Consider the following 25142-nt stretch of genomic DNA (forward strand, 5'->3'; position numbering starts at 1 on the left):
CTTAAGTGCGCCACCTGCAGACAATATATAGGCAAAACTGGGCAGCCAATTCACGTAAGACTGAACGACCACTGTGCAGACACAAAACACAATTTACCAAAAGCAGTAGCCAGTCACTTCAACCAACAGGGCCACAATTTCGACCAAGCAAAGCTTTATGTTCTACGAATTTCTGCTCACCATGAGAGAGGAAATACATGGAATGACATTTGATACACAAATGTAAGCACCTACACCGATCACGAATCAATGTAGCACGTCGCAATTTGGAATCGCTGAAAGCCATAGCATAATTACGACAGCATTTAGAAATGAGAAAGGTTCAACCTTCAAATAGACATAACCGGTATTACATGGAATCGCTCCTAGACTACAAGTGTACTATTGATGTTCTCTCGAAATTTCTTAAATTATAAATATAGATATACATGTGTCTATACACACACAACTACGAAGTTTTCATTTGCCAGAACCTTTCAACCACAGCTTTCTTTCTTCTTTTGTCGCTTCAAAAAACACTACTACCGTGCACCCTCAAGTCATTGCCAAGCCACAAATTTCTCTGCGTCTCTTTTTTCCTTTCCTCGTCTGTTAACACTAGCGTGTCATCTACCTCCAACCCGCCTTTTTTAATTTTTTCCTTTCTTTCTGCCTTTCTCTCGTTGATGCTTATTTCCTTTGCATTCTGAATTTCTCTATTTCTCTGCCAACATGCCGCCAAATTCTTGAGGCAATTCTGTTGAGCGGGCCACCTACGGGGATAGTGAAAGCATATTTTAACCAATGACTTTCCCAATTAAACACATTCTCTTCCGAACACATCTGGTGTCGCTTACCTTTGAAATCTTAGCATTTAAAGGTAGCTGCCTGCTTCTCTCTCGCGCCTTTTCGTAACCGCTTTCTTACGAGTCCCATTCATAGATGTTCGAGAACAGCATAGGCCTTTATCGTCGGCAACCCTTTGTGATGGCCAAACGCGGGGACTGTCTGCTGGCTTCAAACTTTAAAGCTCTTCGCTTTTTTTGCCTCTGTAGCGGCAGCACACCGCTCCTACTTCGCGTGTTTCCTCTTTTTTTGCTTCTATTTTTTTCTCTACCCTCCGAGAACATTGTGAATTGCTACCAGTCAACTTGAAATGAAGTGAGGACTGCACTTGTTTGCTTTCTAGTTTTTTTTTCTTTTCCGGCGGCAATTGCCAACAAAGACACGCACCACCACCAGGAGATGACATCTCTACTAACCCCCTTAAAGCTAACATGCCAAGGATGAGAAGAAACGGCACTTTTGACGAACATAAGTCCTCCTATTGAAACATCAGCCAGCCTATCTGAGGAACTTCCACTGTTCACCCAGACTATCTCACTCTTCACAAGTTTTTTCTGATCCTAAGGCAGTTTTCAAGGCATTCGAAACACTATGGGCTGTTTATATAAGCTCTGCACACACAATTTAGCCATCTGATGTACAATATGCAAAGTATAACAGAGTGACTTGTTGGGCTTTGCACTCTTACAGAGTATAAAAGAAGGAAAATTCGTATCTTCATATCTAACTCAGAATACATGCAACAATCATTACCTCTTACAAAAAATTAGGAATGTAATAAGCACCAGCACACACTTCGCAGAGCTGCTCAGAAATGAATCTTGATAAAATAGTTAAATATTGCAGTAAATTACGAATGCAAAAACACAACACCAGTGCACTAGTAGAGATGCCTGGTTGGCACCAAACTGCTGTACTTAAGATGCATCATGGAAGCAAGACCACAGCCCACAACTAATATACACTTCAAGTAACCCTTGACTGCTAAACTGAAGGCCACAAAATCAAACCATGGCTGTGGTGGCTGCAATTTCGATTAAGGAGGAAATGCATGACACGTGTCTGCTTAGACGTGGATAGATTTAAAGAACCCCAGGTGGTCAAAATATCTGAAACCCTCTACTCCAGTGTCCCTGATAATTATATCATGGTTTTAACACGTTAACCTCAGTAAATATTATTCTCATTACACTTGACATGAAATAAAGCAAGCAGATATTACTATGTAGTTGAAAAAATTCACCATTCAACCCTCCGATCCAAGGACTCACGTTACAATATTCTAGTATGCCTTCTATCAGTCATCATTAACAATGTTAAACATGAGTATGTATCACTGTAAAATATCCGACATGGTTTGGTATTGGCAACGTTAGGTACAATGAAGTATGACAGTGGGAAAACACTTGATTGTACTTATGAATTGAACTTCCCAAAGGCAATGAAATAACTACAGTGACAAAAATATACTAAAATAGAATATTCAGTGAAGGTTACACTGAAGATAAAATCATTAATGTGCTACTTTTTATCACAACACAAAAAGTGTTTCTAAATGGCCAATTGCACATAAGGCATCAATTAACATGACATGCAAGTATGGCGAGCAACACACTCAGTAGATCTTGGAAAAAACAAAATATCCAATAAAGAGCTCAGTAAGCAGCACTGACACATTCTTAAATGCACTGCCTAGTTACATTGAATTTTAGCCTTAGGAACAGAAAAACACCTTGGCAGATTGTGTCCAGGGGGACACAAAGTAATAAATAATGCTGTCATCTGGCCTATCAACCAAAATATTGAAATTTTAGTAACGCAAATAAGCAGGTATGTTTGCATTAAAAAGTTGGAGGCAGTCGTGTTTCTACACAGTCCCACTTGGAAAACTTTTTGATTGTGTTTATGCTCCTAGATATCCCGTTTGAAAGTTTAATTTTGCTTTTCACGATTACGCATGCAAGGCAGTGAGGTTTAGCAAAATATCACTCCATAGCGGAACGAGCAGTCGGTTCTTGCTATCGCCAGCGAATAGCAAGAGTAACCATTTTAATGTTTGCCCATGCCTTCCACCGATGGTCAGATTAAATGCATGAAATCAGAGTCTGTGCTAGTGCTCACTGTCCTGCACACATAATAATGCAAGCCGAAACTAAATTTCCAGCAGGATATCTGAGCACAGGCATGCTAGAATTCTTACAAGTGACAATATGTAGAAATGTGACTGGCTCAAATATCTAACACATACATGATCTCCTGCTGTGGTCACTATTAAGTTGATTAATAAAACTTAATGGCACCGCTGACAGTGATAATTATTGTCTCACATTGCATCCTCCTCGATACATAGCTATCAGCAGAGGTGGCTTTACATAGATAACTTACAGCGCTGACTTCTCTTTTAAGGAAAAACAAAAGGGTTAACTTTGAACACCCTGAACCTTTGTGCTCCTTGAATACAGCTACCAGGTGGCTCTCTGCAGCTCGCTTTTCAGAAGAAACAGAAGCCATGTGCCACTGATGTGCACCAGCAGTCAAATTTTCCACGAGCCAGCCTTGATGATGGGCTAGTCCAGACGTCTCCCACACTCTCTTCCTACGACGAGCATGTATAGACTGCGAGAGAAACAAAAAAACAATTTACTGATGTGTCTGTTAGCGAAGCAGAATTTGGAACTCAATTTAGAATGATCTGGAAAGTTTTGTTTTAAAAGAGTAGGATGTACGAAAACCAGACATGCTACAACAAAAACATCCTCAATGTTTTTGGCGAACATAGCTGCAACCTTACGAAAGAATATGCATTTTTCACATAACAGATCTGTCACAAAATATACTTGAATAGCGCTCTGGCATAGTGCGTATACATGCCAATTTATTAATAGGGCAGTGCGTACATGACGGTATGCACTTTGATCAAGTATCCATTGGAGGTAACACATAAAGTTATATTACGAATTTTAGTTTGAACACAACTAATGCAACTCTCTTTCGGCTGCCTACATTAGAACGATTATGCCGATAACGAAGAAAATTGGTTTCACTAAATTACTATTGTCAACTGCTAAATTATGGCTGTTAATTTAATGATTCCAGGTGGCTAAAAAGGCAGTGCCCCTCACTCATCCCTAACATACCCCTCATTACAGGCTGTCTAATAAATAATGGGAAAAAATGTGGAAGTGCTAATACAACGCACCCATCTTGAGCTAAATACCATCCCAATAAAGCATGCAAGCTTCTGCAACGATCTCTAGTAACAAGAATACTGGAAGGCATTGGTCACGATTTAGCAATACACAATAAACGTTTGACGAGACTGATTTCTGAAGTTGTGTAATTGCGTCAATGCCAACAGCTTGGAAACATGCAGTCTATATTCATGATTGTCAGATGAACATACTATCCAATTTTCCATTTTCACAGCAACACGTGCATGCCTTATGTATGCATACTATGATGTATAACATTATTGCAAGTTTTGAGCGTTAAATGATATATTTGTTTCTCCAAACACCACAGATCCCTTCTATAACTGTAGCGCATGCCTATAGAATTTACTGAAGCTTGTCATCTGATGTGAAGACAAAACAACATGCTGACCCTAATTGAAATCATGACGTTTTGGCCCCCACACAAAAGCCCTATTCACAAGTGACAAAGACTGTGCTTTTATTCGAGGCCAATGTGTGGTTTTTCAATGTTTTCATGTGTGTTTCTGACCAGATCGGCATAAGCTTGTCATCTGTTATTAAATGCCATTGAAGGTGATGGTCTAAACTGTTCTAACTGTTCGTACAAGTAAAATTGCTTAGCGAAGTTTGAACACAAAGTTTTGGCGAGGCACATACAATATTTAATAAACCACCACAAAATAATGAAATCTAAGCATAGCGAAAACAAGCTGAATAAAATAAAATGTGCTCTACCGCATGAACTACTGATCGAATTAGGGCTCGCACAGTTAAGCTACAGTTATTCGGCCCCAATAAGCCATGAAAATTTTGTTCGGAAATACAGTTCAAGTTTAACGAACGGCTCAAAATTCATGGGTTCCGAACGCATCAGACAACCTATGTTGCGAGTGTATAACGTAAGCTCAGATTTGACTAAACGGACTGCATAAACACGTAAGCGTACTTACGTGCAAGCCTTGCGAGCCGTATCTAAGACGAGGCAGCATGCTGCACGCGAACTCGAATAACACGGTAGTTCAAAGATGCGTGCCGGCGTGGATGCATACACCGGCATACGTTCGGCTGCCCGCAGCAATTTCTGATAGCAGTTTAAAAAAAGGGCGTACAACATACGAAACTTTTCAAACTGCTTTGGACGTACCACGTATGAAACGTACAACAAATGAACCCGTTGACTCGTGTAGCACACAATATGAACAGGCATGCAAAAAAAAAATCCTCAAGTTAAGAGATCCAAACATACGCGCCCTAGGCGTAATCAAGGCTTACAGCTAACAAACGCCGTCTTCGCCCAACAATTATTTAACCAAAATATTGGTCCATCGCGAGCAGGGCTCCCTGCCAACACCACTGCCGACAGAGGCGAGCGCCGTCACAACTCGCACAAATCCGCCGCCGAATTCCCACTGCGCAGGCACGCGCCATGTGCTTCACACACCGAAGCATGCTTGAATCGAAAGAAAAAGCTCGCCCACGCTTGACTTCCTACAAAAACGCCTTCATCCTGATGAAATGACACACACAAACAGGTTCGCTACGTTAAAAAACTTCACTTATCGCCCACATGTAACGAAAAACGTAGCATGGCGTCGTTATCACGCTCTCGGTGTTGACAAAGCGCCGACAGCAGGAATGTGGTACGTACCTGGCGAGTGTTCCAAAATGCGACGCCACACGTCCTCGCTTGAGTAGAGTTCATCTTCGTAATAGGCAGCACCGGCAGAACACAAAACACGAACGCAGCGCGCAAGCACACCTCAAAAAACGAGAAAAAACGATGCAGAACCGACAAGCTAGGGTGCCTTGATGCCCGCGCGCTCCGCTGAGGGTGAGGACAGCCGCGTCGTCTGCTACGACGGCCGCCATTACGACTCCTGCCGTAGTGGGGCAGCATGCGAAGCGCATTACCGCTTGCGGTGCTCGCGTATGGTAGGAAAGAAGTACTCGTTGGCGAGCTTTTTTTTGGTGCAACTTGGACACCTCTTAGTGCTGTTGTTGCCTAATTGTTAAATGGAACAACGCACGTCATACAAACTGGTGGCCTATGCTTGTACAATGCGCCAGGGGCTGACATAGACTGAATGAAATGAGCCACGAACTCCCACACCAGAAAGATTCGCGTTAAACCGTTGTCGTCGTTAAGACGGAGGGGCGCATGAACTTTTATTACTACGCTTGCTGAAAGGAATGCAATATTTGGGTCTTTGTGAATCAGCCGAATAGCAAAGGCAGGAATCGCTGTACTTTATATACTTGCGTGTGTGTGTATATAACACACACACACACACACACACACACACACACACACACACACACACACACACACACACACACACACACACACACACACACACATACATTATCTGACATTCGGTACCACCTTCCCCTGCCTCACCATTTCATGCACTGTGCAGGCAGCATACCCGAGAGTAACATGCTTTACCAGTGTACCTTTATGAAACGACACCCACGATTTCAGTGAACAGGCCATTTATTTGTGCGCCTTAATGCTGCGTTGTCCCACTAGTGAAAATCAAAGTCAGATACAAGACAAACCAAATTCAGTACGAAATGAAATGTTTAAAAATAAAAAATGCAAGAGTCAAAAGCGTGCCCACGTGAGCCGAAACCTTTTAAGCATACAGCTTATCTTGGCGTGTCCATTTCTCATGAGAGGTTGACGCCGGCACATGTTTTGCTTGCATGTCCATTGCAACTCCCGACTGGAACCTGCCGAAGGTGAATGCGCAGCCTTATTCTTGCGTACCTCTCTGTGAGCAGTCGGTATATACTGTCCTCGTGCTCCGCGCATACACACAAGCTGCGGCGGTGCACCTTGTTTAGGTATGCGTGAGTGAACGAAGCGGCGACTTCATCGTGACTACTTTGTCCGTGCACCAAGAGTTTATGGCAGCAAAATGCTCCTCATAGTCTATCAAGGCTTTCATAACTCCCTTGCTGGGGTAGATGAGGTTGCCTCCATCTGAAACGTACTCTTTCAGTGCTGTCGGCGAAGCATGCTCGTCGTTGGCAGTTCCAAGGAGAGCATCTTTGCATTTTGCGCACTTCACAGATGTCAAAATTCCCTTCAAAATAAATCCTCCTAGGTAAAAGAGAATACTGCATTCTGTGGACGACAATCCTTCGATGAACAAAATCTCTGAATCATCGATTTCTTGAGCTTCCTTCTCAACGCAGGCTTCCTTCCCCTGGGATAGCAGGTCCACCAGGTACTCCCTGTCATCAAGCTCGTAGCTGGTCGTCCTCGGTGTATGCAAAAATTGGCTTACGCTCACCAGTCTCAGAGCGCACTTGAGATCGTAGGCATTGGGAACCGGCTTCATAAGCCGCACCACAGAAAAGAGGTTCTCTAAGCAGTCCTGCAGGAGCCTGCTCGTAAGAAAAAACTCATAGCCTTCGTCTCCTAAAAGAACGTCTTGGAGGCGAAGTACAACTGTAGTTGATATGAGTACACCTGCTTGCGACGGTTTCCAATGGGATGTGGCACCCATTTTCATAGTTCTGATGGTTTCTATTGCTGTGTGTAATGTATCTAGGGCTTCGGAGTACTTAGCTCTACTTCTCCGACTCAGGGCCAGTGTTGGATGCCGCGAAGACATCAGTGCATACCATTTTGAAATCAGCTCCATGAACCAAGCTGTTGTTTCTGCTTCCTGTTTAAGAACTCCTTCCTTTATAAGGAATCTGATAGCTGGGGGAGCTTCCCGAAAAAGTTGTACAGCGACACCAACCTTCATTTTGGTGAAGTGGCCTGCGCTGGTGTGCATTTCGGATAAGTTTGGGGCTACCTTCAGTTCTCTTTTAGAATCTTCTTCGAGCACAGCCTGAACATATTCCAAGTTGACTTGTGAAGAAGGCAGGCCATGTTTGGCAACTGTGGCCTCACTCAACGTGAAAACTTCTGAGCTCAAGAGCTGGCCTCTGAGGTTCTTCAAGACGTGAGCCGGATCAGCAATGAAAAAAAGTTCCTTCCCGTCCATGCACGGATGAGGTATGGAGCACACCGTGGAAGAATCTCTGTGACTGGAAAAGGCGAATTCCCTCCACATTGCGCGGTTTGCCGAGCCCATGTCACATGTGATTGCGTGAACTCTCAGATATATTTGACTGCACAGCTGTACTAGTTCCAACACATAGTTTTTCAGCAAGCCGCCATCGATGTTTCTTCCGGTAAATTCATATGCAATCATCTGCTTCCATCGCTGGTTAAGTCCGCCCAACATAAATACCAGAGCATGAACCGCAGGCTCTTCAGGCTTCGGAGGAAGAGTTATTCCTCCGAGAAGTGCGTCTTCAGCCCGATCTAGCTCAAACCCCGGCACTATCTCCATTTCATCCAAAAAAAGGACGCAGTCCTTTTCTACATCCTCCATGGTCTCGGCTTTGCATTTCATAACGTCTATCACTTCGTGAAGAACGCCTGGGAGAAACTTCAAATTTTGAATCCTCCGTGCGAGCGTTCTTTTGGATGGGAGAGGATATCCCATTTTTCTCAAAGTTTCATATCCGGTTGTTCCACAAGCAAACTTAATTTGAAGGCCTTGCTTGACAGTGTGCGGAGACCAAGAGTTCCCCAAGCTGCTGCTCCTTGAGAGAGCGCGTACTTGATCGTCGTTGAGAAATTTCATATTTTGCGAAATATTTGTTGCCTCAGTCTCGAGTTTTTGCACTTTTTTCTTGAGACCACTAATGGTGTTCTTGGCTGTGTCATGATGTTGCTGAAGTTCAGAGTACTTTCTTGTAAGGTCAGCAAGCTTCTTCTTCAGTTCTGCTGATTCTGCAGTAGAATTTGATGTCTCACCAGCCGCTGCATTAACTTCTCTTGAATCTGCATCACTAGTGTTCGCTGACAGTTCAACAACGGCGTCGTCAACTTCCATGGTGTCGTGCCCATAACACGATGTTCCTTGCCGTGTAGATTCAGGAACGGCGTGGTTTTGTGGGGTCTCTAGGGTAGTTTTAACTGCAGCTGGATATTGACGCAGACCAGGAGGAGATTTGTTGGTCTCGTTGCTGGAGGGTGCAGGCACAGTTCTTTCTTTTGGTGGCTTTCGTTCCTTAGGCAGTGCTGCAAGCAGAAATGTATGTATTCATGAACATATTCAAGCAATGCCAGTTCATGTCTAGCTTGTTAATTTTACAAATGTAACACATGCAGCAGATACCGGCTTAGTTATTGACGTGAGGAAGACACTTGTCCTTCCCCCGCCCTTTCCACAAGGGATAGGGGAAGGTCTTAAAATACCATAATTAAATTGTGCTCAAAATTTCTCCCCACAATAAATGGCTCTAATTCAAATTGGAGCTTCATATGCCAGAGCTACACGTGTGCGCCGTTGTGGAGGGCTCAACTGACATTCGCTCCCTATGCAGTTTATTGATTATTTGATTGTAGGGCTTAACACGCCAACGCAACGCAGGTAATGAGGCGCACTGTAGTGGGGGCTCGGGCATCGTGGATCTCGTATACATAATGGTTTCCGTTTTCCCCCTTTGTAAATAACATAGCCACTGCACCTGACATCCTAGCAGTACACGACCGTGTGCTAAGTAGCGGAAAACTGTTGTGCAGTGGGTCATGCCTGTAAACACTGAAATCCAGACGTATATACAGTCATGACCAAAAAATGCAAACAAGAAATATAAACCACAACACTCAAGTATCGCAATTTTTTTTTACATGCAAGTCAAAGTGATGCAACGTAATCACAAAAACAAAGTTGGGAAATGTAGCTTTCCAAACGCACTAATAGCGTGCCATTATTTGACCGTCTAATATTAGCAGTATTTTTCGATTTTGCGTGGTCTGGTTCACATTTTTGTGTTCGCATTTCCTAGCTTTGTCCGTGACTGCATTTCCAGAATTTATGCACTAATGTGGACGCAGCATATGAGGACCTATTTGGTGTTAGCTTCGTAGAAATCCCAGGTACATAGAGTACTTGCAACTGGTGCTGCTTTATGTAATGCAAGAAAAAAGTTCAATCTTACGTTTGAATGTGAACAAAGTTGGGACGGCATTTGGTTTCAACTTCTTCCAGCCATCCGCACGATGTTGCTCATAGTTGTTCTCTTCAAAGTGAGCCTGCAAATAAAACCAGAATTGGAAATTAACACACTGGCAGAAGAAAAACGAATGTCTGTCACTGTCAATAAACAAGATTTCATGTATGCATTCAGTATGATTCGCAGCAGGAACTAGCAGCAACTTTAAAGCACAAAAAGAAGGAAACTAATTGAGCTCACGCGCGCTTTCACGTAAGCCACTTCAGTGAGCGCAATCATAGACCCAGCCTGCTGTTATAATAACCCTTTCAATTTTCGCACTGAAAATCTGTAAGGATTCCTGAATTCATGTGAATAAAATATTAGTCTATTGTGCCGACAAAGGACCAGGTCTGATTTTATAGCGAGCGTTACAGATTTCGTTCTATCGAAAGCTTTGTACCCAAGCCTCCAAGTTCCCAATGCAATCGAATTTATTTGTCAGGTAAAAATGACAACACTCCGTAACAGCGCTTGTTTTGTTCGTCACTGAAGTGTTCCTGATTCCCAAGTATACATACGACGATACACACAAGACGGGCAGAAGTCCGGCCTCGTAATATTACGAGTTTTTCGCAGGAACAGCATGTTTATGTTCAAACGGCTTGATTTCACAAGAGGTGTTCAAATTTCGACCGATCAGTGCCAACGCGTGCACGAATAAACATGGGCAGGCCTCGTAAGCGTTGTGAAATCCCCCTACCACGCACCCGAGCCTATGTTAATTCCCTGCGAGGCCATATGCGCGCATTTCACGTCCAATTTCCTCTTATGTGAATTACGTGAACTCTACGTGCCGTACTCTTGAAGTTCGGCAGCAGTCAGGCGCCGTCAGATTTCCGTACTCGCTCGCCGGCACGCGGCCTGAACTCACTCCCCGTTTTCTGCCCTTGCATATAATTTTCTCCCTCCTCCACTTTCTAAATTCTCATCTGTTTAACTACACCTCCTGCGTCCCCATCTCTTGCCTACTTTTCGTTCAGCTCAACTCCGCCAGCACCCGGTCGACGCGTACGCTGTCGGGGCGAGTTGGCGAGCGAGTACGGCAATTTCACGAAGTCTGTCTTCGGGCTGCGAGGCGGACGGTCACGACAGCGGCAGCCGGTCTCGCGAGCAAAATAGCTGCGAAGCGCAGTGCACGAAATTAACAGCCTCGGGTAGGGGGTGGGAAGGATTTCACAACGCTGCTGCCAAGGCAACACTTTCCCGTGCAAGGGCACTGAAACTAGTCGCAATTCCTATGAATGTAGTAGCACACTCGAGGCCCTTGAACCAGCATGAAATGTTATCGACACGGGGGCTTCCGAAGCCCCCGTACTTGACGCATTTTCTTAAAGCATGATCTTTTAACACGAGCACGCCGCACAGTACCCTGCACGACGTTTGGCTGTCCTGCGTTTACATTGCGCACCTAAATAAAAAACAACGGCGCGCTAAATAATGCTGACCAGTCAGAATACGACGCACTAAAAAAAAAATGTTTACTTACGCTGCATACGTGCGACGTATTAGTCGGTTGCCACTTGTCTCGTTTGATTTTAACAGTCCAAAGAAGCCTTCTTTTTGGGTCTCTTGGAAACCGGTACAACTTCCATCCGTTTCTCGAGTGATTCGAGCACTGCGGCACGCAGCAGCCGGGCATGGTGATGCGGAGATGGGTGCATAAAACTGTAAGGGAATGAACACTGCCCAACAACACCTCACACGCCAAGCACGAACTACCGGCCGGAGGCGCCAAAATGGCGGTCGCGCTGGCGCCGAAGCCGAGGCGGCGGCATCTGCCCTTGCAAAAGCTGACACCACTCTAAGCGGGGGCGCGCGCATCGAGGCACTCTACGACAAGCTGCAGCACCCGACCAGCGAGCACGCCAAAACAAGTTCGGGGTTACAGCTCCGCAGACGTACAAAGGCGCAATAAAATGCTTAAGTAATGCGGCTAAGTATGAAGAGTAAACGGAAATATATATAACATAAAAACAAAGCAGGAAAAATAATTTTATTTTTACGAAAAAACGAAATAGAAAATTAACACGTGACTTTAGCGCGCAAAGTTTGAAACGCTTGCAGGTACAATGCATTTTTAACAAATGAAGAACAGCAGTAATAATCACCTAAAACACTCATGTTCTTGACTTCGAAATGTACTATGGTTGACGCACACATTTACACACAAAATTTTATTGCAATGATTGATGGTGCCTATGCATAGGCGTGCCCACCACGGGGGAAGGGGGGCGGGGGCAACCCTTGGTCACTTAGGGGGCAATGTAAATCCCTATAGGTACATAGAGAAATAGAGAGGGGGCACTGTAACTCGACGTAAGTTTTATAACTCGACGGGGGTTGCAGTGCCCCCTGCTGATCACCTCATACACCCCCCCCCCGCGAGGGGATGTCAAAGAGAATAGATAGCAAATACAAATTTTACGGCGTGGGTCGCAGTGTCCCACAATATATATATATATATATATATATATATATATATATATATATGTGTGTGTGTGTGTGTGTGTGTGTGTGTGTGTGTGTAGGGGGGGGGGGCGAGAGGCGTGTCTCTTCCTCCTCTCGTACCCTTCTCCCCTTCGCTTCGCAAAGGCGCTGCGTGCACTGACCGTGCCATTCTCTGACCTTTATTTCTTCACCTAAAAAACCACTTCCCGTGCTCCCGCATGGTTGCAGAAGGTAGTGCATTGTTTTCTTTTTGGACCAAGCACGTCTCGTCTTCGATAATCTTGTGAAAACAACTTGCACTCGAACGGCTTTTGACCGAGCAAGGGTTTTTTGTAATAAATTCAAGCTTTTTTTTCTCAATTGCTTCTACACATGAATATGTGCTGTCCGTAGATCGTGACAGTAGCCCATTCATTTATTCACACATAATGTGGACGATATAAAGCGGCAAAGCATGTCGAATCATACAGTGCGAGAAGAAGTTAGTCTCTTTTACATTTTCTCAATTATTCTTAGTGTTCTGTAAAATTTGTCAATGCCTCAATCATTTCCTTGATTTTTTTCATCCCTGCGACATTCTTTGTTATCTTAGGAAAGGCATGCATTCCTTGCGCTATGCGTGGTATTTGATTTGCAAGCATGGATGCAGCTCGATTCTTGCACGTGCACTCCCGCGCCGGTGGTCTGGTGCTTATGGTGCTGAACTGTTGACCCGCAAGTCGCAGGATTGAATCCCGGCAGTTCACGGCGGCCACATTTTTAATGGACGAGAAAGAGTGCGAGACCTGTGTAGTTAGACTTAGGTGCACCCTAAGTAACCCCAGGTGGTTTAAATTTTCGGAGCCCTTCGGTACAGCGTCTCTAATGATTATGACAACTTTGGGACGTTAAACGGAACAATTTTTATTCCAACAATTATAGGTGTACACCCTTCTGTTCTTCAACACCCTCACGAACGGCATAATAACACCCTTTTTCCCGTTACACCCTTCTCTGAGGGTGTACCAGCAAAGAAAAGGGTGGTACATTCATTCAAAGAGGGTGTAAATCTTGAAAACATCCTTTCTACACCCTTAAGGGTGTAAAAAATTTTACTGTGCTATAGCTTCGTGGCCTTCGCTCATTGTGTGCTTATCAGCTGCAATGTCTTAACAATCCCAGCATTCGTGAACCTCGCTGGGGCGACGGTTAAAAAAAACGGGGGGGGGATGTGCCGGGCGCAAATAGACCTTATCGCGCGCAGCTGCGGATGGGAAAAGAAAGGGGGGGGGGGGGGTGAGCGAGCCGAGGTGTTCAAAAGGGATGGTATAATAAAAATATAAAATCGAAGCAGATCAACGGGAAAGAAGGCGCCAGTTGTCAGTTAGCGGGACTGCAGTAAAAAAAACGGGGCGCGTTTATTAAGCGGGAGGAAAAAAAATCCAGATTTCAATGACTAAAGTTAGGGGTGCGTTTACAATGCGAGTCAATACGCTATTTAAAGCAACAATTAAAAATAATTAAAATTTGTATGAGTAGCCTTTGGATGCCTGCTCTTGGCACTGGCGCGACATGCGTTTTGTTAAAAGTCATGCAGCTAACCAAAGAATATATATGTACCTTGTTTCTTCAGTGATTGGCACTTTTTTATGCCTTGTTAAGTTTGTTTATATCTATACTAGTATTTCGTAGATAATCAGGATATAGAAATATTGTTCTGCTTTAACAAGGGCTTGAACAGTCACACTCATTAGCAAACATCTTTTTCTTTTTTTGCACCGTTGTAGTGCGCCACATGGAATATTGTAGAATAGAATATTTTTATATATTTTAGTGTATGGTTTTGGCGCGGTGTTTACATATGAAAGCTTAGCCAAAGTGTACCAACACACACCCACACAAAACCTTCAGTTACACTGATACAGCACAGATGAGGGTATAGGCATAGTTAGCCACTAAAGAACATGCTCACGAAAAACAAAATAGGGTGACGACACAGGTGGCAGTGAATGAAAGCAGGTAGACCTAACAGCTCTTGTCTGTTTCATGCGTTTTGTCTGTGCAGGTTTCATTTTTACGATTGTAAACACACTGATCCAACTAATAAGCCTTTCATGCACATATTGCTGTTAGCTACTTGTCCAATCAGTCATGCATTTTTCAAAATTATTACATAATTAGAGTACAGATTTGAGAGCTCCTTGAGCATATATTTAACTTACTTGTAATACAATAATTGTTTCAAGGCTGTTTTCATGAATTAAAAAAATCAACTGCGAAAAAGTTGCTTATGTATGCACTCGAAGAAGAATAAGATTAACACGTCTTATTGATTTTTGAGAGTAGTCAGTTTTACTCGTGGCCTAAAGTAATCGTTTTTTACCAAAAAGCAACCTGTGAAAGACATAATATAAAATTATCCAATGTACCAAATTCATGTAACTGGAGAAGAAATTTAGAGGTGAGCTTCCACAAATACACAGTGCTGTGTTTCCAGCACCAGTTGTCATTTTAGAGGTGCTGTTAATCATTTTGGATTGGGGCTTGCTAGATGCTTTACACTAGTTTCACACAGTAGATTGTACATCTGTGACGTGTACATGTCTACAAAACGACCCTTGGAAGTAAATGATAAATATTGCTACTTTTCTGTCTGAATTGGTTTATATAATTTTTTGCATCACCCATTGTAGTGGCCTATTGGTTAGGGTATTCTAGCTAAGCAAGAAATCTCGGTATAAACGCGGAAATTGGAGATCCCGGTTTTGACTCAATTTTCTTGGTAGGTGCATTATTGAAGAGAAAAGCACTTTTTTCACCAGAACCATAATGTAGACTCACACATGGCATTGGCATTCGTACACTAATATGTACAGATGCTTGTAAACGTAAAATGAATAGTAGTGGTAAAGCTGAAGTAACAAAGCTAGAGCTTTTTATTATACAATACATAATATTGTGGTTCTCATTGTTCCCAGTAATTTTAAATGCTTAGTTCAATGTTGTGCATGTCTTACATGCAGAATGTTGAAAGGGAAGCACACTACATCTTCTACGATGTACTGGGTGCTGACGATGCAGTGCAGTCTTCAACACAACCTGAAAGCAGCTGTTCCGGGATTACGACCTCACTCAAAGGGTTACAGCAGTGGTAGACGCTACTCATAGGGTGCGCCAAATATCTTGTACATTTTAGGAACATTCCTCTTATGGGAAAGGCTACATCTCAAGCTATGTGACCTATATACCTTCTTTATAATAGGAGTATCAGCTTGCCATAAGATTAACAGCAGTGCGTGTAGAAAACTGTGTACAGATTCATACTTTTAATAGAATCGTATGAGAAAGTGGAGACCGACTTGATGTCTCTAACTTAAAAAGTTGATTCACTAATGGGTAATTCCACACCAAACATCCCAGCTATTTTATTGACCATCTCAAATGTATTTGAAAAAAATGTTGTGCTTATTTATGCATTAAAAACAGTGAAACGGTAGAATATTTCCGAGAGAAAAAATTTGTTGTCACGTAGTTGCGTTCTGAACTTACCGGAATGTCGTTTCAGGGTGGTTTGTGGAAAGGTACTTTACAAGTACTGCTCCTTGTTTTTATACCAAATTTTGTCTACAAGTTGAGGGAAGGTTCTTGTGTAAAGCGTTTGAATCTCAGTATTATTAGTGCAGTTTCACTGGCACATACGCCTCCAAGACTTTAACAAAGTGCTTAAAGGGGCTGGTTGGTGCTGCATAGTAGACGAAGAAAGTTCAAACGACACTCTTTCCGCACAATAGGGTATATTGTAAACCACTTCAGTGGCCCACTTCGTAAACGTCCACGCATGCTTCTTTTTACAGCCTTTCAGCTGCTGAGCATGATTTCCAGTGATGCACAGACGCAACTTTACTAGTTTCTTATGGGCGGCGAACTCCAGCAGTACTTCATGCCGACTCGCCACCTTTTTATTCTTCTGTGTGACCTTGTGAATATATGGTACAAACAGCTGCTAGTGAGCACCCGTCCTGTCCATGTGTTTTCTTCGTTTGTGTGGTCGTGGTTTCGTCTCGAAATCGACAATGTAATTCAGGCATTCATATCTATTTACAGCACATGTTTAATGTCCACAGCATAATATTACATGCTATTTTCGTATTCATATTTGGTTGTTCAAGAGCACAAAAGCGGCAACAATTGGGTCAATTGGATACAGTTTTTTTTATTTTCGCACAAAACCGTTATAAAATGCCCCACCAGCGTAAATATTTTCTCAATATTCTTAATTTTATTAAGAAATATAAAATCCAGTAATCACCGTAACTTTGTGCATCACCATCGAAGTGAATGATATGTGCAGTTTAACGTCCTGAAAACAACCATTTGATTATGAGATGCCTTAGTGGAGGGTTCCGGAAATTTCGACCACCTGGAGTTCTTGTGCACCCCACTCTGAGCAAACGAGCCTACAGCATTTTCGCCTCCATCAAAAATGCAGCCAAGTACCTCAGCCACTAGACCACCGCGGCGGGGCCATCTTCATCCAACCTAACGAAGATTCGCCACCGTAATTATAACTTTTAATTGACTATACGCTAACCTCACGGCAAAAGAAAACAAAAAGTAGAGCGATTTAAAAGATGTTTCGCACCTCTTTCTCACAGATGCATAACGCTTTTAAATCGTTTTTGCCACATTACATTTTTGCTTTGCGAAAAAGTGCCTTACGATTTGGAAGTGGCTACTAATACTCGCTGTCACAGGACAAAAATATTTTTGCCATTTGCTACTCACGCATGCAGAAGCCATACAATAACGAGTACTAGTACGAGTGCTGGCCGTCTTTCAGAGTGATGGCTTTGCGGCCTTAAGAAACGATAAAAAATCGTACGCCACTTTTTTTTCTTTTCACCACCACCTTGAACTCGTTCTTTACAATTCTCTCAAATTTCCGGGTCGCTGTCAAACAGTTTGACAAACTCGGCAAATGCTATTGTGAGTTTTAACATTTTTTGCACTGTGGGGCGGTTCAACAGACTGCTTATTGAAATAGCTGCGCTCGTATACTTTGAATGATTGAGCGGATGGTAAATATTTTCCACATTTGTGTGGTTTAGTCTAATTTATCGTACTACTGTAAATTTGAAGCCCCGTCACAGTGGTCTGGTGGCTACGGTACTCAGCTGCTGACCCACAGGTTGCGGGATCGAATCCGGCTGCTGCAGCAGCATTTACGATAGAGGCAGAAATGTGGTTGGCCCGTGGACTCAGATTTGGGTGCTCGTTAAAAAACCCCAGGTGGCCGAAATTTACTGAGCCCTCTACTACGGTGTTCTCATAATCATGTGGTTATTCAGGGACGTTAAAACCCACATATCAGTTAGTACTGTAAATTTAGAATTTCAGGCTAAAAATGCTGCGATTGTTATTCTTGAAACTTGCTCTAAAGTTAAACTTTCTTTCTGGAAAAGCAAGATATATTGCTCCAAATTATTGCTGCAGATCTTATATTGGCTGTTCCCCCTCTGCTAGCTTTAAGTGGTTACTCTATCACCCTAACTTGTGTGATCATCTTGTGGTCTTTGATGTTGCATTGTTTCAGGGTGACATGTTATTATGTCATGCGTTTCATAATTTACATCTTTACATAAACTATTCTGCATCGTTAGTATGTAGTGACACTGTTAACTCATTGTAGTTTTGCCTATTGTTTTCACTCCTGTTTTGTTTCTCCAGTATTTTAATTGTCTGAACACACAAGGGTTTTTGTGAAATGAAAGGGTCATTTCAAGACTGTTTTTTCCTTATATTCAATTTAATATTACTAGCTTTGAATAGTATGCATAAGGCATGCCTCAAAACATGCAAACTGTGGCAATTGCAGTGTGCTTTGATAAAATATTTCAGTATATTGGAGAAATAAGGCATGCTGCATTGCACTCTTCCTGCTGTTTGTATGCTTCACTGCACTGTACTCTTGTGTTGCATTGAAGTATGTTAAAATTAGTTCTTCATTTTCAAGTTCAAATAAAGGCTGTTCTGTTGATATGCGTGTCTTGGTCGTTAGAGTTCCATGCCATACCATTGACGTCTGATTTCCAGTCTTCTTTTGTAGCAAATGGCATTCTGCTCTGCACACTTGAAAAGGGTATTTGATTAAGCTACAAATCGTCTCTGAAGCGTGTATTTGCTCTGTGTCGAATAAAATAAAGATTGATTTCAATTAGCACTATGAGATGACTTAGTGAACGTTGTGTTATGTGTGATGGCTCATTTTTAGTAATGCCTTCGCATTCAGCTAGGAGTACGTGTTTTATTTATTTATTTATTTATTTATTTATTTATTTATTTATTTATGATACCTCAAAGGCCCCTAAAGGAAGGGGTTTTACATGAGGGGGGGGGGGCATATCTAGAAAAACAGCTCTTCTATGATGCGTTTGAAGATGGCTTGGTTGGAATGAAGCACTGCCTTGGTGCGAAGGTCATTCCAGTCCTTTGATGTCTGGTTGAAGAATGAAGAGGCATGGTAGACAGTGTGGGCTTGAGGGGGTACACGGTTTTTTTGTGGTTGGTCCGGCTTGAGTGGCTGTGTGCGGGAGCAATGAGATTGGCTTGGGGTGACTTGTGATTGAACTTATGAAAGAGAGAAAGGCGGGTGACTCGACGGTGCGATACAAGGCTGGGAAGGTCGACTTGGGATTTGAGTTTCGATGAGCTAGAGTTGTAGGAATAGTCCGAAAAAATGAAACGTACGGCACGATTCTGTACTGACTCAAGCTTGGTAACGTTATTATGTGGGTATGGGTCCCACATGGCGCATGCATATTCGAGCTCCGGCCTTACTAAGCAGCACTACGTTAGAAGTTTGACTGAGGGGGCTGCTAATCGGATATTATGCCGCAGAAAAGCAAGAACGCGATTAGCAGAATTTGTTTTGCTGGTTATGTGGGTGCGTTATGATAGGTCAGAAGTGAAATTAATTCCCTAGTACTTGTAGGTGTTAACAGGGAATATTCAAGAGCCACTTAATATACAATCGCGAGCCGGGTATCACTTCTTTCGATTAAAACGGAGGAGAGAGGCTTTTGATGCGTTTAATGACATAAGCCACTTGCAGCACCAATCTTCAATTTGACTGAGGTCAGATTGTTGGGATAAAACGTCGTTATTATTGTTAATAGGGCGGTATAGCACGCAGTCGTCCGCAAACAATCGTATCCCGGAAGAAATGTTAGTTGTAAGATTGTTATTGTATGTGCGAAAAAGCCGGGGTCCGAGGATCGTTCCCTGAGAAACCCCGGATGTAACAGGTGTGAGAGAAGAGGAGCGTTCGTTGACGTAGACAAATTGCTGACGGTTACGCAGAAAATTACCTATCCAGTGAAAAACAAGATTATGAAGGTTTAGGCGAGACAGCTTTAGGAATAGGCGGTTATGGGGTCCTTTATCAAAAGCCTTTTCAAAGTCCAAAAATATTGCATCAACGGGAGTGTTAATATCAAGGCTAGAACTGATGTCATTAATGAAGACAGCCAGTTGAGCGTCACAGGAAAAGCCCTTCTGGAAGCCATGCTGACTGGGATGAAAGAAATAACAGAGCTAAGAAAGTTCGCTAGAGCTTTATACGCCGTGCTTCATATATGCACCATAAAAGTAGTGTTAGGGCGAGGATTTTCGCACTACGGCAGGAACCCCTACAATAGGACATCTGCACCTGGAAGGTGTAGCTAAAGGGTAAGCTTGCTAGTGCTTCCAAGGGTGCCTACTGGAAGGGGATAGCACTCGAATTATGGTATTTTGCGCACGAGGGATGAGGCGCAATTCTGCATAAACACCACCACACCCTTTTATCTGTTTGGGTGAATTACACCCCTGCACTACTTGTGTTGTTTAAGGGTGTTATGGTGTAATAACAAGATTACACCTTCACGCCCTTAAGATTACTTGAGTGTACATCGCTTTTACACCCTCACTTCCTTAAGGCAACTTGGGTGTACATTTGCTTTTACACCTCCCAAAAATGTTTGTACCCTAGGGTGGAAGTCAGGCAATACATTCATTGCTAGATTGAACTAGCTCAGGCCGACCTCTATGCCTTCTAATAAATTCTCATTAACTCACTAACTCAATGCACCCATTGTATAGGTGTTATCCTGCTTGTGACACTCATTTCGTGGGCAGTAGGAGTGTGACTTATAGACACTATAATACACCTATAAGGGTGTAATTTGGTTTTCAGTGTAGAAGCAAAAGACACAAGCTATTGCTTTTGTACCACTATACTGAATTGTTGTCTCTCATCTGTACAAAGAACAAAAAGGGGTGTGGTGAATGTACGTCCAACGTGCCTCCACCGTGCCCACTGGCACAGTCAGCCGCGGCTATTGTTCTTATACCACATTTATTCGATGGCGTGAGTGAGGGTGGTGCCAGTAGTCCTCCGAATGATGTAATACAGATTCGCATCTCCAGATCAGCCACGCTGATTTTCTGTGTCATTATGTGTTAGTCTAAAGTACATTTTGTCACATCCAGCCTATTACGGTTGACTCGTGAGTCACCTGACAAAAGAATCAAGGTGATGGCAAGCACGGTCTGTACAAAGAACAAAAAGGGGTTTGATGAATATACTTTCTTATGGCCTTTACTCTGCTTACTGGTGGATAATTTTGTTTTTAGGGCCACTCAAAGTAATCTGAATCTCTTTGACACACTTTCTGAAAACGTAGTGGTTGACCATATGAGATCGCCATTTTGCAGTGCTCTGGATGTGAACTTTCAAAATGTACGTAGCATTACCTATCAGTAGGTTTCCTAAAGAGTTTTGTTGTCAGTTGATTAGCACGTATAGAAACTGTGACTTCACCAGAATTGATTACGAGTATGATTAAATAATGATAATTGAGTATTATTCTAAAACAGAAGGTTGGATAAGCGCTTTTAAAGTTTACAATGAATGACAGAAGTTCTGATTCCCCATGCTGCCATATTAATAATACATAATGGTCTTAACGCCTATAATACAACAATTTGGTGGCACACGTGTCTAATAATTTATCTTCGAGCTAACTCATGATTATGTTTGCGTAGCTTGGTCTTATTTTTGTACCAACAGAGGTACCACTAACCTGCACCTAATGCGCACCATAAAATTCGGAATCGTTCAACGTTAGGATTCGCTCTAGTAGCGTCCTTAGAGTAGTGCTGTCCACAACTTTGTTAGAAACTTTGTCTTCTTAAGCCTGCTTTACTGCTTGAGTTCCACCCATGTGCGGGATGTTCATGTAGAGCGAGGGCACGTCTAGTGTCACAAGTAAAAAACCTGATGGAACGTTGAGGTCAATGAGATTCAGGAAGAAAAATAGTTCGTATCTTCAAGGTATGAATTGAAAGTGGACGGCATGGCTTTAACGAGAGTTTCTACAAAGCTAGACATTGGTTCAGTGACGGTGCCAATTGCAGGCACATTAGGTCGACCCGGATTATTTGCCCGATAGGTCAACCTGGTTTGCTGCCCTCTGGTGCACGCATCCACATTTGTCGCATGCGGAGCGCACATGACGAAATCAAATCACAGCATATCCACGGACTAAATCATGATGAGTGAGGCGAAGCATCCGTCAGTCCGTCTGCCCATGCGGCCGTCCGTCCGTGGCTTCATTCGTACATGCGTCCATCCGTCCGTCCTGTGCATTCGTCAGTGCGTCCAACCATGCTTCCATCCATCCGTCCATGCGTACTTCCGTGCATCTGTCCATGTGTCCGTCCTTCCATCCATGCGTTTGTGCGTCCGTTCATGGATCGGCTGTCCGTCCGCCAGTCTTCACGTCTGTCAATTTATCCGTCTGTTTGTCTGTCTGTTCATCCATGCTTGTGTTCGTCCATCTAGTGAACACTTTAAGTACTTCTATCTCGAATATTTTTCATCATATATTAACCATATAAAAGTACGCCATCCAGCGGACAATTCAAGAACTAAACGAGAGGTGGCTACCTACTGCTACTGCGCCTACTACTACATATATGGTGGACGCACGACCGACGGCATAAGGAGTTTCGCCCCTCAAGTAAAAGCGCCCCTAGCGTAAGTATAACATTTTATTTTACTTGTTCATCACAAAACTATGATGACACCCTCGGTTTTATAACATTCGCATTGGTTTATTTCACAAAAACTATGATCATTGTTGAATCCTGGAACAAGCTCGCTACGTCCTACATACTTCGAGGACGATCGTCCCACGCCTTAAAGTGTCTCGCCCCTAAAATGCTTTGAACTCAATTGGGACCCCTCTTCGATACCGGCTGGAGCCAAGCCAGCCATGGCCAAGGCTTGCTGAAAGCGTATTCTACTGATCTTGCTTACATTGAGGCCATCCCTTGGTCGGGCAATGATGCAAAATGTATCTCTTGGCAATCGAGGGAGCTCCGAAGCAGCGGTGATGCGTCGCATCGCGCCACTCGGTGCATCGGTGCAACCGCTGTCTCTTCGTCTGCCGCGCGTAAAGCTACCGTCTTTAGCCAAAGAATAGGCCTCCTTGTTCATGCTGGGCTGAAGGCATTTATGCCACCTTTCATCTCGGGTCGCATGCCTTGTCTTGAGAAATCTTCTTCCACAACTTTTATCCTGAGATTGAAGGCCCACATTTGCAGGAGTAGCCCTAAGCCTACCCACGTAGGCTCACCTTGAGAGACAAACCACGGTAGCGTTAGCTTGACCATGGCGTGAACGACAATTCAAGCACTCACAGAAAGTCGAAGAAACCTCCCATTCACAAAACTTTTCTTAGTGCGGCTACACACAACTGCTATTCTTCCTCTGCCTGCGCAATGTCGCATGCTCATCTTTTCTTCTTTCATGTAGTTGTAAAGTGGAACATTCTTCTCTGCGACATCGCTTCTATCAATCGCTCATCTGATTTCACGCATGGAGTGTGTGTGTGTGTGTGTGTGTGTGTGTGTGTGTGTGTGTGTGTGTGTGTGTGTGTGCATTTCTCTCACCATTAAAACTTTAGGAACTTGCTCACCAAAAAAGTGGCTACTTGGGCTTGGGCTCCTTATGCTTGTGCTTTGTCCGGCGGTGTCGGCGTGTAAACCAGTGTTGCCGTGTACGTTTCTCCGGTCGCCACTCAAGATCACCGCTCCGGTCGCCTCTCCGGTGATTCCAACAATGCTGACAAGGAAGCGTGCCGCCACCGAAGACGTCGGTTTTCGATGGCTCTTTGGTTGGTGGTTCTTCAGAGTCCTGGCGCAACCTACAACAAGAGATGCGCCATGAAACGAACGGTACCTAGTCTTTGAAATAAAATTGTTTTACCAGCCGAGTATGTTTAGATAGAGCTGTTCCTGTTCAATCGCCTCCTCTTGACTACGGACGGTTTGTTCTCGTCGCTTTGCAAGCACGGCAGAAGGAGACAAGTTTGTATGATGAGTGGTACGCACGGCTTTCGATACGCTCCCAAGTTCCCTCACCTATCTGGTCTCAATTTCGTCGAAGAACGCTTGATAGATCCACGTCAGCTATTTATGAGCGTTAGCGCAAAATTAATGGCTTTTACTTTTTGTTAGACACAAAATAAATAAGAAAAAAAATGACACATCCCAAGTGCCTGGGAATCGGCGTAATGCAAAGCATACGGAGAAAAGGGGACCGTATTGAAATTTTTTTATTGAGCGACACGTCCTTAAATGAGGCTAAATATATGTACAAATCCTGAACGCACAGACATACGTTGAAGAGCTGCATATGTTTATATAACCTGTTGTTTGCACTTGCGCAACGATCCAACTGAAGCATGCGTATCAGTGACACCAGAAACTGATATGAAGCGCCGATGTTCACGAGGATGCTGGCTCTGAACACTGCTACATAAATCAACGTCAGCGCATGGCACCTAACTACAATTGACGTTAACCCGACATGACGACTGTATGAAAGCACTACATGTGTATTGTTTATAAAATTGGGTAGGCAATGCTGTAACTACTATTGACGTTTCACGAATATTAGTGTCTATATGAAAAGTAGTTCCGGGACCTGGCGCAGATCTGTAGTAAAACTCCTCATTTCCATGCACAATGCTTGGGTTCGATTCCAGCTGGGACCCTACACCGATTCTTTGTATTCGTCAGGTCGACGCTACCGGTGTCGGGTATTTCTGAACGCTCGTGCGTTGAAATTGCCTATGTGTGTTCTCGTCGTTCCTGAGTAGGTGCTAATTGCCAATCACCTGTGGCACATACCCGCATACCAGTGGCATGTACCCGCCCGCGAGTACGTGCTACTGTCTGGCGGGAAGGCCTTGACGACGTACGGGACGAGATTGTGATTATCAATGTCACGACCAGCGCGTCATCTTTTTCAAACCATCTTACTCTCCCATGCTAATTTTGGTTTACGCCAAGTAAAGGGGCTGACCACGAGAGTACCTAAAGGTAAGCGGCTAGATAGATGGATAGATAGATAGGTAGATAGATAGATAGATAGATAGATAGATAGATAGATAGATACGCTTGCAGTCACCGAAGTTTATCAACAGACAAAAAGTGGACCGCCTTTAGTAGTGTAACGCGTTAGCTATATTCTGTTCCATGTGTGTACTAGGTGCACGAAACGTTTTCGAACTTGCT

The 25142-nt window shown here is 43.4% G+C and overlaps 1 pseudogene; it reads right to left on the bottom strand.

Annotated features, from left to right (window-relative positions):
• Nucleotides 1–6587: 6587 nt before the first annotated feature.
• On the bottom strand, nt 6588–11780 carry LOC142765523 (uncharacterized; annotated as a pseudogene).
• Nucleotides 11781–25142: the final 13362 nt, after the last annotated feature.

Source organism: Rhipicephalus microplus, chromosome 1, assembly GCF_043290135.1.
Source record: "Rhipicephalus microplus isolate Deutch F79 chromosome 1, USDA_Rmic, whole genome shotgun sequence".
Classification (NCBI taxonomy): domain Eukaryota; kingdom Metazoa; phylum Arthropoda; class Arachnida; order Ixodida; family Ixodidae; genus Rhipicephalus; species Rhipicephalus microplus.